The 12,651-nt window shown below is 34.0% G+C and overlaps 1 long non-coding RNA gene across 7 annotated transcripts in view; it reads right to left on the bottom strand.

The window, feature by feature from the left end:
- The window catches only part of LOC105499100 (uncharacterized), a 175,586-nt gene extending 163,601 nt beyond the window's left edge, over positions 1-11,985 (bottom strand). For all 7 annotated transcript variants that reach the window (XR_011610302.1, XR_011610304.1, XR_011610306.1 and 4 more), the window contains exons 1-2: positions 11,861-11,985; positions 5,531-5,627 (exon numbers count right to left, since the gene is read on the bottom strand). This is a non-coding gene — a long non-coding RNA (uncharacterized lncRNA). The remainder of the gene's footprint in view (positions 1-5,530; positions 5,628-11,860) is intronic.
- Between the last annotated feature and the right edge of the window lie 666 nt (positions 11,986-12,651).

Below are 12,651 nucleotides of genomic sequence, written 5' to 3'. Positions count from 1 at the left end.
GACTTTTGAATGATAGCCATTCTAACTGGTGTGAGATGGTATCTCATTGTGGTTTTGATTTGCATTTCTCTGATGGCCAGCAATGATGAGCATTTTTTCATGTATCTGTTGGCTGTATGAATGTCTTCTTTTGAGAAATGTCTGTTCATATCCTTTGCCCACTTTTTGATGGGGTTATTTGTTTTTTTCTTGTAAATTTGTTTGAGTGCTTTGTAGGTTCTGGATATTAGTCCTTTGTCAGATGAGTAGATTGCAAAAATTTTCTCCCATTCTGTAGGTTGCCTGTTCACGCTGATGGTAGTTTCTTTTGCTGTGCAGAAGCTCTTTAGTTTAATTAGATCCCATTTGTCAATTTTGGCTTTTGTTGCCATTGCTTTTGGTATTTTAGACATGAGGTCTTTGCCCATGCCATTGTCCCTGTTTGCAGATGACATGATTGTATATTTAGAAAATCCCATTGTCTCAGCCCAAAATCTCCTTAAGCTGATAAGCAACTTCAGCAAAGTCTCAGGATACTAAATTAATTGCAAAAATCACAAGCATTCTTATACACCAGTAACAGACAAACAGGGAGCCAAATCATGAATGAACTTCCATTCACAATTGCTTCAAAGAGAATAAAATACCTAGGAATCCAACTTACAAGGGATGTAAAGGACCTCTTCAAGGAGAACTACAAACCACTGCTCAGTGAAATCAAAGAGGACACAAACAAATGGAAGAACATACCATGCTCATGGATAGGAAGAATCAATATTGTGAAAATGGCCATAGTGCCCAAGGTAATTTATAGATTCAATGCCATCCCCATCAAGCTACCAATGAGTTTCTTCACAGAATTGGAAAAAACTGCTTTAAAGTTCATATGGAACCAAAAAAGACCCCGCATTGCCAAGACAATCCTAAGTCAAAAGAACAAAGCTGGAGGCATCATGCTACCTGACTTCAAACTATACTACAAGGCTACAATAACCAAAACAGCATGGTACGGGTACTAAAACAGAGATATCGACCAATGGAACAGAACAGAGTCCTCAGAAATAATACCACACATCTACAGCCATCTGATCTTTGACAAACCTGAGAGAAACAACGAAATGGGGAAAGGATTCCCTATTTAATAAATGGTGCTGGGAAAATTGGCTAGCCATAAGTAGAAAGCTGAAACTGGATCCTTTCCTTACTCCTTATACGAAAATTAATTCAAGATGGATTAGAGACTTAAATGTTAGACCTAATACCATAAAAACCCTAGAAGAAAACCTAGGTAGTACCATTCACGACATTTGGAAGTTTTATGTAAATCAATATTTAATGTCTTTAATATTTATTTTTCTTATAATGGTATAAATTTTAAGAAAATGATAAATTATGTTATCAACTTTCTTTTTTTATTTATTTTTATTATACTTTATGTTCTAGGGTACACATGCACAATGTGCAGGTTTGTTACATATGCATACATGTGCCATGTTGGTGTGCTGTACCCATTAACTCGTCATTTACATTAGGTATATCTCCTAATGCTATCCCTTCCCCCTCACCCCACACCACAACAGGCCCCAGTGTGTGATGTTCTCCTTCCTGTATCCAAGTGATCTCATTGTTCAATTCCCACCTATGAGTGAGAATATGTGGTATTTGGTTTTCTGTTCTTGTGATAGCTTGTTGAGAATGATGGTTTCCAGCTGCATCCATGTCCCTACAAAGGACACGAAATCATCCTTTTTTATGGCTGCATAGTATCCCATGGTGTATATGTGCCACATTTTCTTAATCCAGTCTGTCACAGATGGACATTTGGGTTGATTCCAAGTCTTTGCTATTGTGAATAGTGCTGCAATAAACATACATGTGCATGTGTCTTGATAGCAGCATGATTTGTAATCCTTTGGGTATATACCCAGTAATTGGATGGCTGGGTCAAATGGTATTTCTAGTTCTAGATCCTTGAGGAAGCACCATACTGTTTTCCACAATGGTTGAACTATTTTACAGTCCCACCAACAGTGTAAAAGTGTTTCTATTTCTCCACATCCTCTCCAGCACCTGTTGTTTCCTGACTTTTTAATGATTGTCATTCTAAATGGTGTGAGATGGTATCTCATTGTAGTTTTGATTTGCATTTCTCTGATGGCTAGTGATGATGAGTATTTTTTCATGTGTCTGTTGGCTGCATAAATGTCTTTTGAGAAGTGTCTATTCATATCCTTTGCCCACTTTTTGATGGGGTTGTTTATTTCTTGTAAATTTGTTTGAGTTCTTTGTAGGTTCTGGATATTAGTCCTTTGTCAGATGAGTAGATTGCAAAAATGTTCTCCCATTCTGTAGGTTCCCTGCTCACTCTGATGGTAGTTTCTTGTGCTGTGCAGAAGCTCTTTAGTTTTATTAGATCCAATTTATCTATTTTGGCTTTTGTTGCTATTGCTTTTGGTGTTTTAGACATGACGTCCTTGCCCATGCCTATGTCCTAAATGGTATTGTCTAGGTTTTCTTCTAGGGTTTTTATGGTATTAGGTCTAACATTTAAGTCTCGAATACATCTTGAATTAATTTTTGTATAAAGTGTAAGGAAGGGATCCAGTTTCAGCTTTCTACTTATGGCTAGCCAGTTTTCCCAGCACCATTTATTACATAGGGAATCCTTTCCCAATTTCTTGTTTTTTTTCGGGTTTGTCAAAGATCAGATGGTTGTAGATGTGTGGTATTATTTCTGAGGGCTCTGTTCTGTTCCATTGGTTTGTATCTCTGTTTTAGTACCCGTATGATGCTGTTTTGGTTATTGTAGCCTTGTAGTATATTTTGAAGTCAGGTAGCATGATGCCTCCAGCTTTGTTATTTTGGCTTAGGATTGTCTTGGCAATGTGGACTCTTTTTTTGGTTCCATATGAACTTTAAAGCAGTTTTATCCAATTCTGTGAAGAAAGTCATTGGTCGCTTAATGGGGATGGCATTGAATCTATAAATTACCTTGGGCAGTATGGCCATTTTCATGATGTTGATTCTTCCTATCCATGAGCGTGGAATGTTCTTCCATTTGTTTGTGTCCTCTTTTGTTTCATTGAGTGGTGGTTTGTAGCTCTTCTTGAAGGGGTCATATCAGCTTTCTTATATGCCTCCAAATTCCTTTTATTTCAGTTAAATCTTCTATGCAAATATTACTTTTCATAGGGGTAATGATTTGAAAACTTTGAGTAATGCTGAAACAGTGTATCCTGTTTTTCAATTGTCTAGAAATGATAATTATATATGGGATACTAAATTGATCAGCAATGAAGAAATTATGTCAAAATACCTTTGTTGAGCCTTATAAAATAAGAATATGAATATTTTGGCAAAACCAAAAGCGACAATGGAAACAAACATTCACTTGCTACAAACCAAGTGAATATCTTTTTAGAAAATTGCTGTGTAATAGGTCATGCAGGCTTGTAGTCTGAATCTAGAGATACTGAGGTTTAAATAAAAGTAAAATACTGTATATTAAAGTTCTAAACAAATGAGCTAGCAAATTTATTTCAAACAGGCTTGAATAAATGGATTCAGAAAATGAAAAAGGTTGTTAACAATTTAATCAGGAAGACAGAAATAAACCAAGACTTGTCATGACCAAACCTAGAAATAAGGTCACCCCAGCATAAACCAAAATGATAATAACAGTTAATTTACATCATGCTATACAAGACTGTTTTGTAGCAGAGTATTAAAAGACACCAGTCACATAATATGCTGTGTTCCACCAGGCACAAATCACAAAGAATTCAACCCAAATGGTGCCCTATTGTGCAAAGTGATAGACCTGTGCTTACTGTAAGGCAGACACACTTCTGAGGGCTGTACATTAAATACTTTATTCTCAAAGCAATCCTAAGGTAGGTGCTATTCTTATCCCATTCTACAGATGCAGGAACAAACGGAGCTTGAATATCCTGCCAGGGACACACAGATAGTCGTGGTGCTGTGATTTGAATACGGGCAATATAACATTCTATGAATAAGCTATATTGACTCTCTATTAATATTTTTCTTCAGTATATTTTTTAGCAAAGGCCTGAGTATATGAAACTATGTGCTGTGCAGTGTCTCCCTAGAATTTATTCCTTTCAAATACTTTCCATGGCATTACTATGAAATATGCATGCAAAATATACTCAAGTGATTTGAGAACATTTTATAAAGACTAGTTTGAAGCAACAGGTTTTTTACCTGTGAAAATTTTAGTTTGAAAGGTGAATAGAAATAAACAAATAACATGGTATATATTTTCTTCTATTTAGTATTCATGTTTTCTATTTCTACTCTCAATGAAGAAGAAAGGAACACTCATGATAAAAGATTCATACCCTCCCTCCTCCAGTCAGTTGAACAGACCATGCCTTTGAACCAATAGCACTCTCCACACGCTAAATGTACTTCCAATAAAGTAAGTCCCTGAAGGAAGATTTTAAGTCAATCTTAGTTTAAAACTCAGGCCAAATGTGAAGTAAACCGACTTGCTTATTACTCCTGAGCCTGTGTGTTTAAAACTCGTATTCCCCATAATTTGTTTACCAGACTGTTCTCAGCCATAGATTAAATATGCAGATCACCCCAAGGGAAGAGTAAATGCACAATTGAAAGAAAGAATAACTGGTGAGAGAAGATGATCCTACGCAGAAAACAGCCAATACCTGAAGAGTGAGCACGTTTATAATTTGGGATATTTTTGTGAAAGGTGTTCACTTCCCAAACCATTGTCATATTATTAAGACTTCAAGGTTATAAAGAAAGTATAATTTTATCTACTAGACATACTTCCTTTGAGTAAGGTACTTTGATTATTTAGAAAAACTTCTGTGATCCCTAACCTAAATAAAAGCATATCATTTCTGTCTGTATATAAATCCTTTTTGTATATAAATCAAATCAGATAACGAACAAATAAGTGTTTCTGTTTGTCCATTATTACATCACATAAAAAGGACAAGATGAATTTTTATAAACTCTGAGTGTACTTAGAATGGTTTGGCTTAGAATGTAGCTTAGATAGAATACCAGATAATCACTTTGGATCTCTAAAGAACTATCCTCAGGGCCTTGAGAGGGATTAGCAGTCACACTAATGAGTGCCTGGAGAAATCCAGGGACCTTGGATGCTTGTCAAAGAACAGGCCATCATCAATCTAGGCAACCTTGAAAGACAGAGTCAAACAAGAAAGATCCATGAAATTGCTTACTCCAGGAGACCTGACCTAGCATTAATATGTCATAAATAAAGAAGACCAAAGTGGTTCCAAATAAGAATGTCAAATAATTATAGCAGGAACTAATTCTTTGGATTTTCTGGGATCAATTTTGAAGTCATGTTGCTGCTTATTCAGCAGCTCTGTGTAGTGGGCACCAAAGTGACTCTCCTAAAGATGCTTAATGTCTCCACAGGAAAGGCCAGGAATCATCCAACCTGCCCATAAAGTTTTATTGGAAACCAGTGCTGTTTATTGTGTAGTAAAAGCACACAACCTCTTCTAGAAATTCTTTAGAAAGCACTTACCCCACTGATGGTGGTGGGTACAGTCTAGCAGACTCTGTGCTGTTACTGGGAGTTGTATTTCTTCAAAAGGCATTACTGTTTTTGGGTTGTGAAATGCCTATTTTTAAAACATGGAAAATTCAGACACAATATACAAATAAAGAATGCTGAAAGCACCTTATACTAATAAAGAACAAATTCAATATTAGCACTTCTTCTCCAAGAGAAATAGAGCAATAGGACCTAATTTACATTTTATCCATTTTATTTAAATCATTATCTTTTTGCAAATACTTTGTGGGATTTTAACAAATTTTCAGTTGTAACCATAACAGGTAAATCTAGTAATAAATGTTATAATAAGGTAAGTTTTTCTACATTTATTAAATATACTAAATATGCCACATGATCTAATCTTAATACTTTTAAAATGTAGCCAGCCGTATACTTAAATCTGAGAGAACCCCTATTGCACATTGGCATACAATTAAAGGAAAAAACTATCATAAGAAAAAAAAATTAATAATATACTTGATATAGAAAGAAAACGTTTTTTAAAAAGTCAAAGTCCTAGCAGTCCTAGTAGGACAAGGATGTACCCAAGTGTGAGATTTTATATCTCACTCTAGATAACTATGGCTTTATAAGGAATAACAATATTAATGTTATTTTCCAAGCTTACCACAACTCATTAGCATGACAAATATCTGCTGACATAACTGATAACATTGAGATCATTTCTTATTGTCTTCTTAGTACAATCACATATTAGGACATACAAAATATATATATATATACTTTTATAAATACAAGTTATATTTTATCGAATCCTAATGTTTTGAGAGCATAGAATGAATAATTTTGGGGCTATGTTTCTCAAGTAAAATTTCAAAGTTTGGTAGCTTGACATACATTTTGAATAATTTTATATGGTTACTGAACAAACACAAAATTTTTGTAAATATCCCTCTATTCCCAGGTGCTTCTTTTAGGAAAATTCCTTCATTGAATATTTGAATATTCTATTGCATCTCAGAATAGTTATATAGTCATCCCTGTGAATTTTCAGCTCTGAAGATAGATATCACATACGACAAGTTAACTGACGGGGTCCTACTTCAGGATCAATCATTTCACCCAAACTCTCCACAGTCTATATTGTGACAGAGAATCAGAAATGCATCTAAAGCCTACTATAACGTCTTTGAAAGAAGAAAGAAAAGACAAAAACATTTTTCAGCAGTGTTTTGCTTCAGAGACATGAAAGAGAACCATAAGCATGCCCATTGTAACAACAATATATGTGAGTTATGGTTCAGCCTGGGCTCACATTGCAGAATTATTAAGTACTTTCATAACCTAGAGGAAGAGGGGCAATGGTAGGCATAGTTTGCATAGGAACAAAATTGACAATAATAAAACTGTCTGCAGAAAACATGCGGGTATGAGAGTGCCAGTCTCTATATAAATATTATTAGATATGTTTAATTTTATATAATGTAGATAAAAATAAATATAAATAAAATATTCCTCATGCATCTTAAGGGATCATCATGTAAACTCTCAGTTAGGAAACCACTATATTACATGAGAGAAATGTATTCTTTAAACACTAGCAGATTTGTATATCTCGCTATGGAAAAAAATATATATATATAATTATATATATATATATGTTATTTCAATCTAGCAGTATAAATCAGATTGACAACAAGATAATATTAGTGAACATCTTTAATTTGTAGTAAAAGGTTAATAATTCTAAGCGTCTGGATATTTCCATGGGTTTCAGAGAGCTTTGTTTTGTCTTCTAAATAGTCATTGAATTCTTTATTCATATCTGTTATACTTTAATCTGCAAGGCAATCACGAGGCAGTGGGAAGTGTAATAGACTGGGGCTGGGCCTAGGTTTTTACTCTAGCTTTGCAGTTATTTTACCATTTATTCAACAAAAGCTCCAGCCTAGACACTGAGATACAGTACTAAATAAAACATACCACTGTTCTGACATCACAAGGCAATGAGCAATTCACTTCACAGCATTTGGTCTTATTTCCTTCATGATTTTTATTCTACTACATTCAGTATAGTTTTAGTGACATATTCTTGGCATTTCAATTCCTGACATCTTGAGAATAAATATTTTTTCAATGACTAAAATAATACAATGAAGTGGAGAACTTAAAATATGATTTTAACCACTGTCTTAGTCTATTCAAACTACCTTAACAAAGTATTTGACACTGAGTAATTAATAAACAACAGAAATTTACTTCTCCCAAATTCACAAATCTGAGAAGCCCCAAATCAAGTCTCCAGTAGATTCAGTGTTTAGTGAGGGATCATTTTGTAAAAACGGTGACTTCAACGTGCGTTCTCACATGGCAAAAGGTGGCAACAAACTCCCCCAGTCCCCTTTTAAAAGGGCATCAATACCATTCACAAGGACTCCACCGTTATGACCTAATCACCTTCCAAAGACCTCACCTCTTAATACCAACACTTTAGGAGATTAGTTTTCAACATAAAACTTTGGAGAAACACATTCAGACAGTAGCAATACACTTTCAGCACAAATGTTCTATAAAACCACTTTTCATAAGTAGAAACAAACTCAAAGATTGTAAGTAAATATGCTTTTCTGATGCTAGGGGAGTTACATGATGCATATATATATATATATATATATATATGACATATTAAAAGATAAGAGAGTTTCAAGGGATGTATATCTGCTCACTAAAAACATTCATAATAATTAAAATGTATTGAAAACCCAAACTGTATACAGCCTTGTAATTAGTAGATAATTTATAAAATAAAAACCCCTCATCTTAAGATATTATCAACAAATCCAGAGAGTTAAAGGAGAATAATTTCAGATGTTATGTTTTGAAAATCCATCATAATATAATTTTTGATTCACTTCCCTGGAAGAATTTTTATCAGGTTTGAGTAAACCTCTTTGTGGAAATCTGAATTGTTTTGCCAAATTAAAATTTTCAAGTTTAGTTCTAGAGGAATGCAATCAAGTAACAGCTCTAGTTTCAAAATAAACACTTTGGCTCAGTTTTTTTAAAAAAATATTTGGATAGTTCTGAGTTAAAATAAATGATACAGAAATTCACAGAAAACTATGTATTTCTGAATTCTACAGTTAAACATGTGAAAAGCGTATAGGCCACTTATAATTAGGTTAACATTAATTTGTTTACTTATTGTTTTAAGGGGAGCTATAAGGCATGCAATAACCTTTGATGGTAGACTGACCATGATATAAATAGTAAAATTTTATTGAACAGCATGCTTAAATTTTATGTCAACAGGGAAGTCATGTATATTTATATTTGTGTGTGTGTTTGTGTCTATAGTAAGTACTGTCTTTCTCTGTTTAGGCATACCTATATATTTTAACGTCCGTATTTATAAATACAAGTAGAACTCTATTTGCCTATAAATACACATACATAAGGCTCTTCTATCCAGCATGTTTCTTGAAATTTCAAAGGAAATGCTACTGAGAATAGAATTTCAAAGTGAAATGCATCATAACACCAGTGGACCCATTTGGAAGCAAAAGTTGAAATAGTTCAACTTTGAGCAGAATTTCGATATTATATATGTCTTACATCTCACTTCTAATTTGTTCACCACCAGTTATTGAGATTTGCATAATTCTCATTCCATTCTATAAAACCCAAGTGATTTTTTTTTTTTAGTAAAGAAAGTATGCCTAATTTAACTTGATATAAACTATGACTCATAAACCTTTTGGGACAGAAGAATAACTTGTAGCTAGTATGTATGTGGGTGTGGATGGATGGATAGATTGACGGATGATTGATAGATTCCTTGACTACACCTCAGATATTCTACTGATTCTACTACTCAAGGAATCACTCTAGTCAAAAAAAAAAAAAAAAAAAAAAAAAAAAAAAACCCCACAAGGAGAGGAGATGTACAACTTTGTATGAAAAAAGAATTGTGCAATGCAGATAAAACAAAATTATGGTCAAATATTTTCAATTACTACATCATAAATACTCACTGAATTTTCAAGAAAAGACTTTGCAAAGGAAGCTGTTTTTAAAAATTCAAATCTGTTTAATTAGATCCCATTTGTCAATTTTGGCTTTTGTTGCCATTGCTTTTGGTGTTTTAGACATGAAGTCCTTGCCCATGCCTATGTCCTGAATGGTATTACCTAGGTTTTCTTCTAGGGTTTTTATGGTATTAGGTCTAACATTTAAGTCTCTAATCCATCTTGAATTAATTTTCGTATAAGGAGTAAGGAAAGGATCCAGTTTCAGCTTTCTACTTATGGCTAGCCAATTTTCCAGCACCATTTATTAAATAGGGAATCCTTTCCCCATTTCTTGTTTTTGTCGGGTTTGTCAAAGATCAGATGGCTGTAGATGTGTGGTATTATTTCTGAGGGTTCTGTTCTGTTCCACTGGTTTATATCTCTGTTTTAGTACCAGTACCATGCTGTTTTGGTTACTGTAGCCTTGTAGTATAGTTTGAAGTCAGGTAGCATGATGCCTCCAGCTTTGTTCTTTTGACCTAGGATTGTCTTGGCAATGCTAAAGAGCTTCTGCACAGCAAAAGAAACTACCATCAGAGTGAACAGGTAACCTACAGAATGGGAGAACATTTTTGCAATCTACTCATCTGACAAAGGACTAATATCCAGAACCTACAAAGAACTCAAACAAATTTATAAGAAAAAACCCCATCAAAAAGTGGGCAAGGGATATGAACAGACATTTCTCAAAAGAAGACATGCATACAGCCAACAGACACATGAAAAAATGCTCATCATCACTGGCCATCAGAGAAATGCAAATCAAAACTACAATGAGATACCATCTCACACCAGTTAGAGTGGCAATCATTAAAAAGTCAGGAAACAACAGGTGCTGGAGAGGATGTGGAGTAATAGGAACACTTTTACATTGTTGGTGGGATTGTAAACTAGTTCAACCATTATGGAAAACAGTATGGCGATTCCTCAAGGATCTAGAACTAGAAGTACCATATGACCCAGCCATCCCATTACTGGGTATATACCCAAAGGATTACAAATCATGCTGCTATAAAGACACAAGCACACGTATGTTTATTGCAGCACTATTCACAATAGCAAAGACTTGGAATCAACCCAAATGTCCATCCCATTACTGGGACAAATGTCCTTACTAAGGGCCCATATTACCTTTCCATTACAAATATTAATAAACTAGATTTTAAGGCTACTCTCAAATATGTACATAATAAAAATACAAAAGTTTAACAGAGTATGAAAATACATATGAGCACAAGAAAAAAATATATATGCTATACAAATAGACAAAATTGCGTTTGTCTGTTATCTACACATATCCTTCTGGGGAAAGCCCTGGTAGAATCACATATGTACCATTGTTTGACCTTCGCTGCTACTCATAAATGGTAGTACTTTTTACTATTACTAGTAAATGATTTACTATTACTAGTAAAAAGTGAATGTTTCTTCATCACCTCCTGGATTCCAGGAAAATACACACACATACACACACACACACACAAATGAAGAGAATTGTTTTAGTAGTGCAGACCACATTTTAAAAAGGTGTTTTACATTTCCTAGCAAATCAACTCTCTTGTGTTGAGATGGCACTAGAAGAGGAGGAAATGCACAATGATTTTAAAGAAAATAAAATCGTGTCCATGTGTTCCCAGAGGAATTATCTCCTATTTGATGAGATAATTTCCTCTAATTGAGAATAAAAGTTTACTACCTTCATGATGAACCGAATCTAATGGCAAATTTTTAGCCTTCCTCTCTCCCCATAACTAGATCATAATCAGTATTTACCTAATAGAAATAGCAATAAAATTGAATCATCAAATGCTACAACAGCCCTGTAATATTTCTTAATATTCACAATGGACTTTGAATGTATAACACTTACATAAACAATTATGAAGATGTGGTTTAGAATAGTCAGTGAAACCTCAAAATAGAATCAAATGTGTTGTTCCTTAAATATAGTAAATTATACTATATTTTAAATTAATATCATTTACTAACACTGTTACGGGGCATGTTCTATCTCAATAGAACTATTTTATTTCTATTCACAGTAAGCAGGTAGCTTACTTTGTTCAATACATTATTTCAAAGAACTCTTTGAATATAGGGTAGAAAAAAATTATCTTGGCTTGGCTCGTATTTTGAGACCTTAATAGAACATTAATCTGATATTTAAAAACTGCCAAAGGAAGTTTCTAAAGATATCGCCTAAAGCTTGAGAATAAGACATTAATATTCTGAGTTTAAAAAAAATCATGATAATCTTTTTAAATACCTTCAGTATTCATTCAAATCTCTGTTTTTTGTTGGTTTTGTTTCGAGACCTAAGGAGAAAAGCATTAGAAGTAGTTTAATGCCTTAGATTCTCCCCAGACAAGACTCTCATAGGTAAGAGGCCCAGCAATGTTGCTGTTTCAAGTGAGGTTGCCTAGCAACCAGCCACCCGTGCTCCACAGTGCATTAGTGCCAAGATCAACTAGCCTGGAGATCAATTATAAAGACAAAAAAATGAAGACAAAAAATGAAAATGTTGAGTATTTGGGTATTACAGGGTAAAACTACTGTAAAATACCTCTCCTTATATCTTTTCTTTCAGAAACACATGTATACAAAGATCTCAATAAAGAAAACTTTACCAGTTACAAAAGTCACAAGCATTTTTGGGCTATAAGTAAAAATTAGTGATCTTTTTATATTGTATCTAGCAACCTCTGATGTGACAAGGAAGATGTTTGGTTTTTTGTTTTCCTTCTTTTAAAATGCAGTTTTGTATGTTATGGAAACTTTGAAGAAATGATTTCTGTGATCATTAAGATATGGTTTAAACTGATATTGAGGAAGAAACCACTTAGTCTATGGATTAAACAGTCACTCCATTCCTTTGCTTCTTAAGTTTTTTAACCTCTCTTTGGAACTATTAAGCAAGGGACCATGCAAATTAAGTGGCAGTAAAGTAAAAACCAATCATATCCCAAGTCTGATTGCATATTTTATCTATAAAACAAGAAGTTTGGAAGAGATGTTCTCCAGGTTCCTTCCAGCCCCATTTTCCACTCTTCCAGCCTA

The sequence above is a fragment of the Macaca nemestrina genome, chromosome 12 (assembly GCF_043159975.1).
Source record: "Macaca nemestrina isolate mMacNem1 chromosome 12, mMacNem.hap1, whole genome shotgun sequence".
Lineage (NCBI taxonomy): Eukaryota > Metazoa > Chordata > Mammalia > Primates > Cercopithecidae > Macaca > Macaca nemestrina.
The sequence above is the reverse complement of the archived record's forward strand: the minus strand, read 5'-3'. Positions and strand labels throughout refer to the sequence as shown.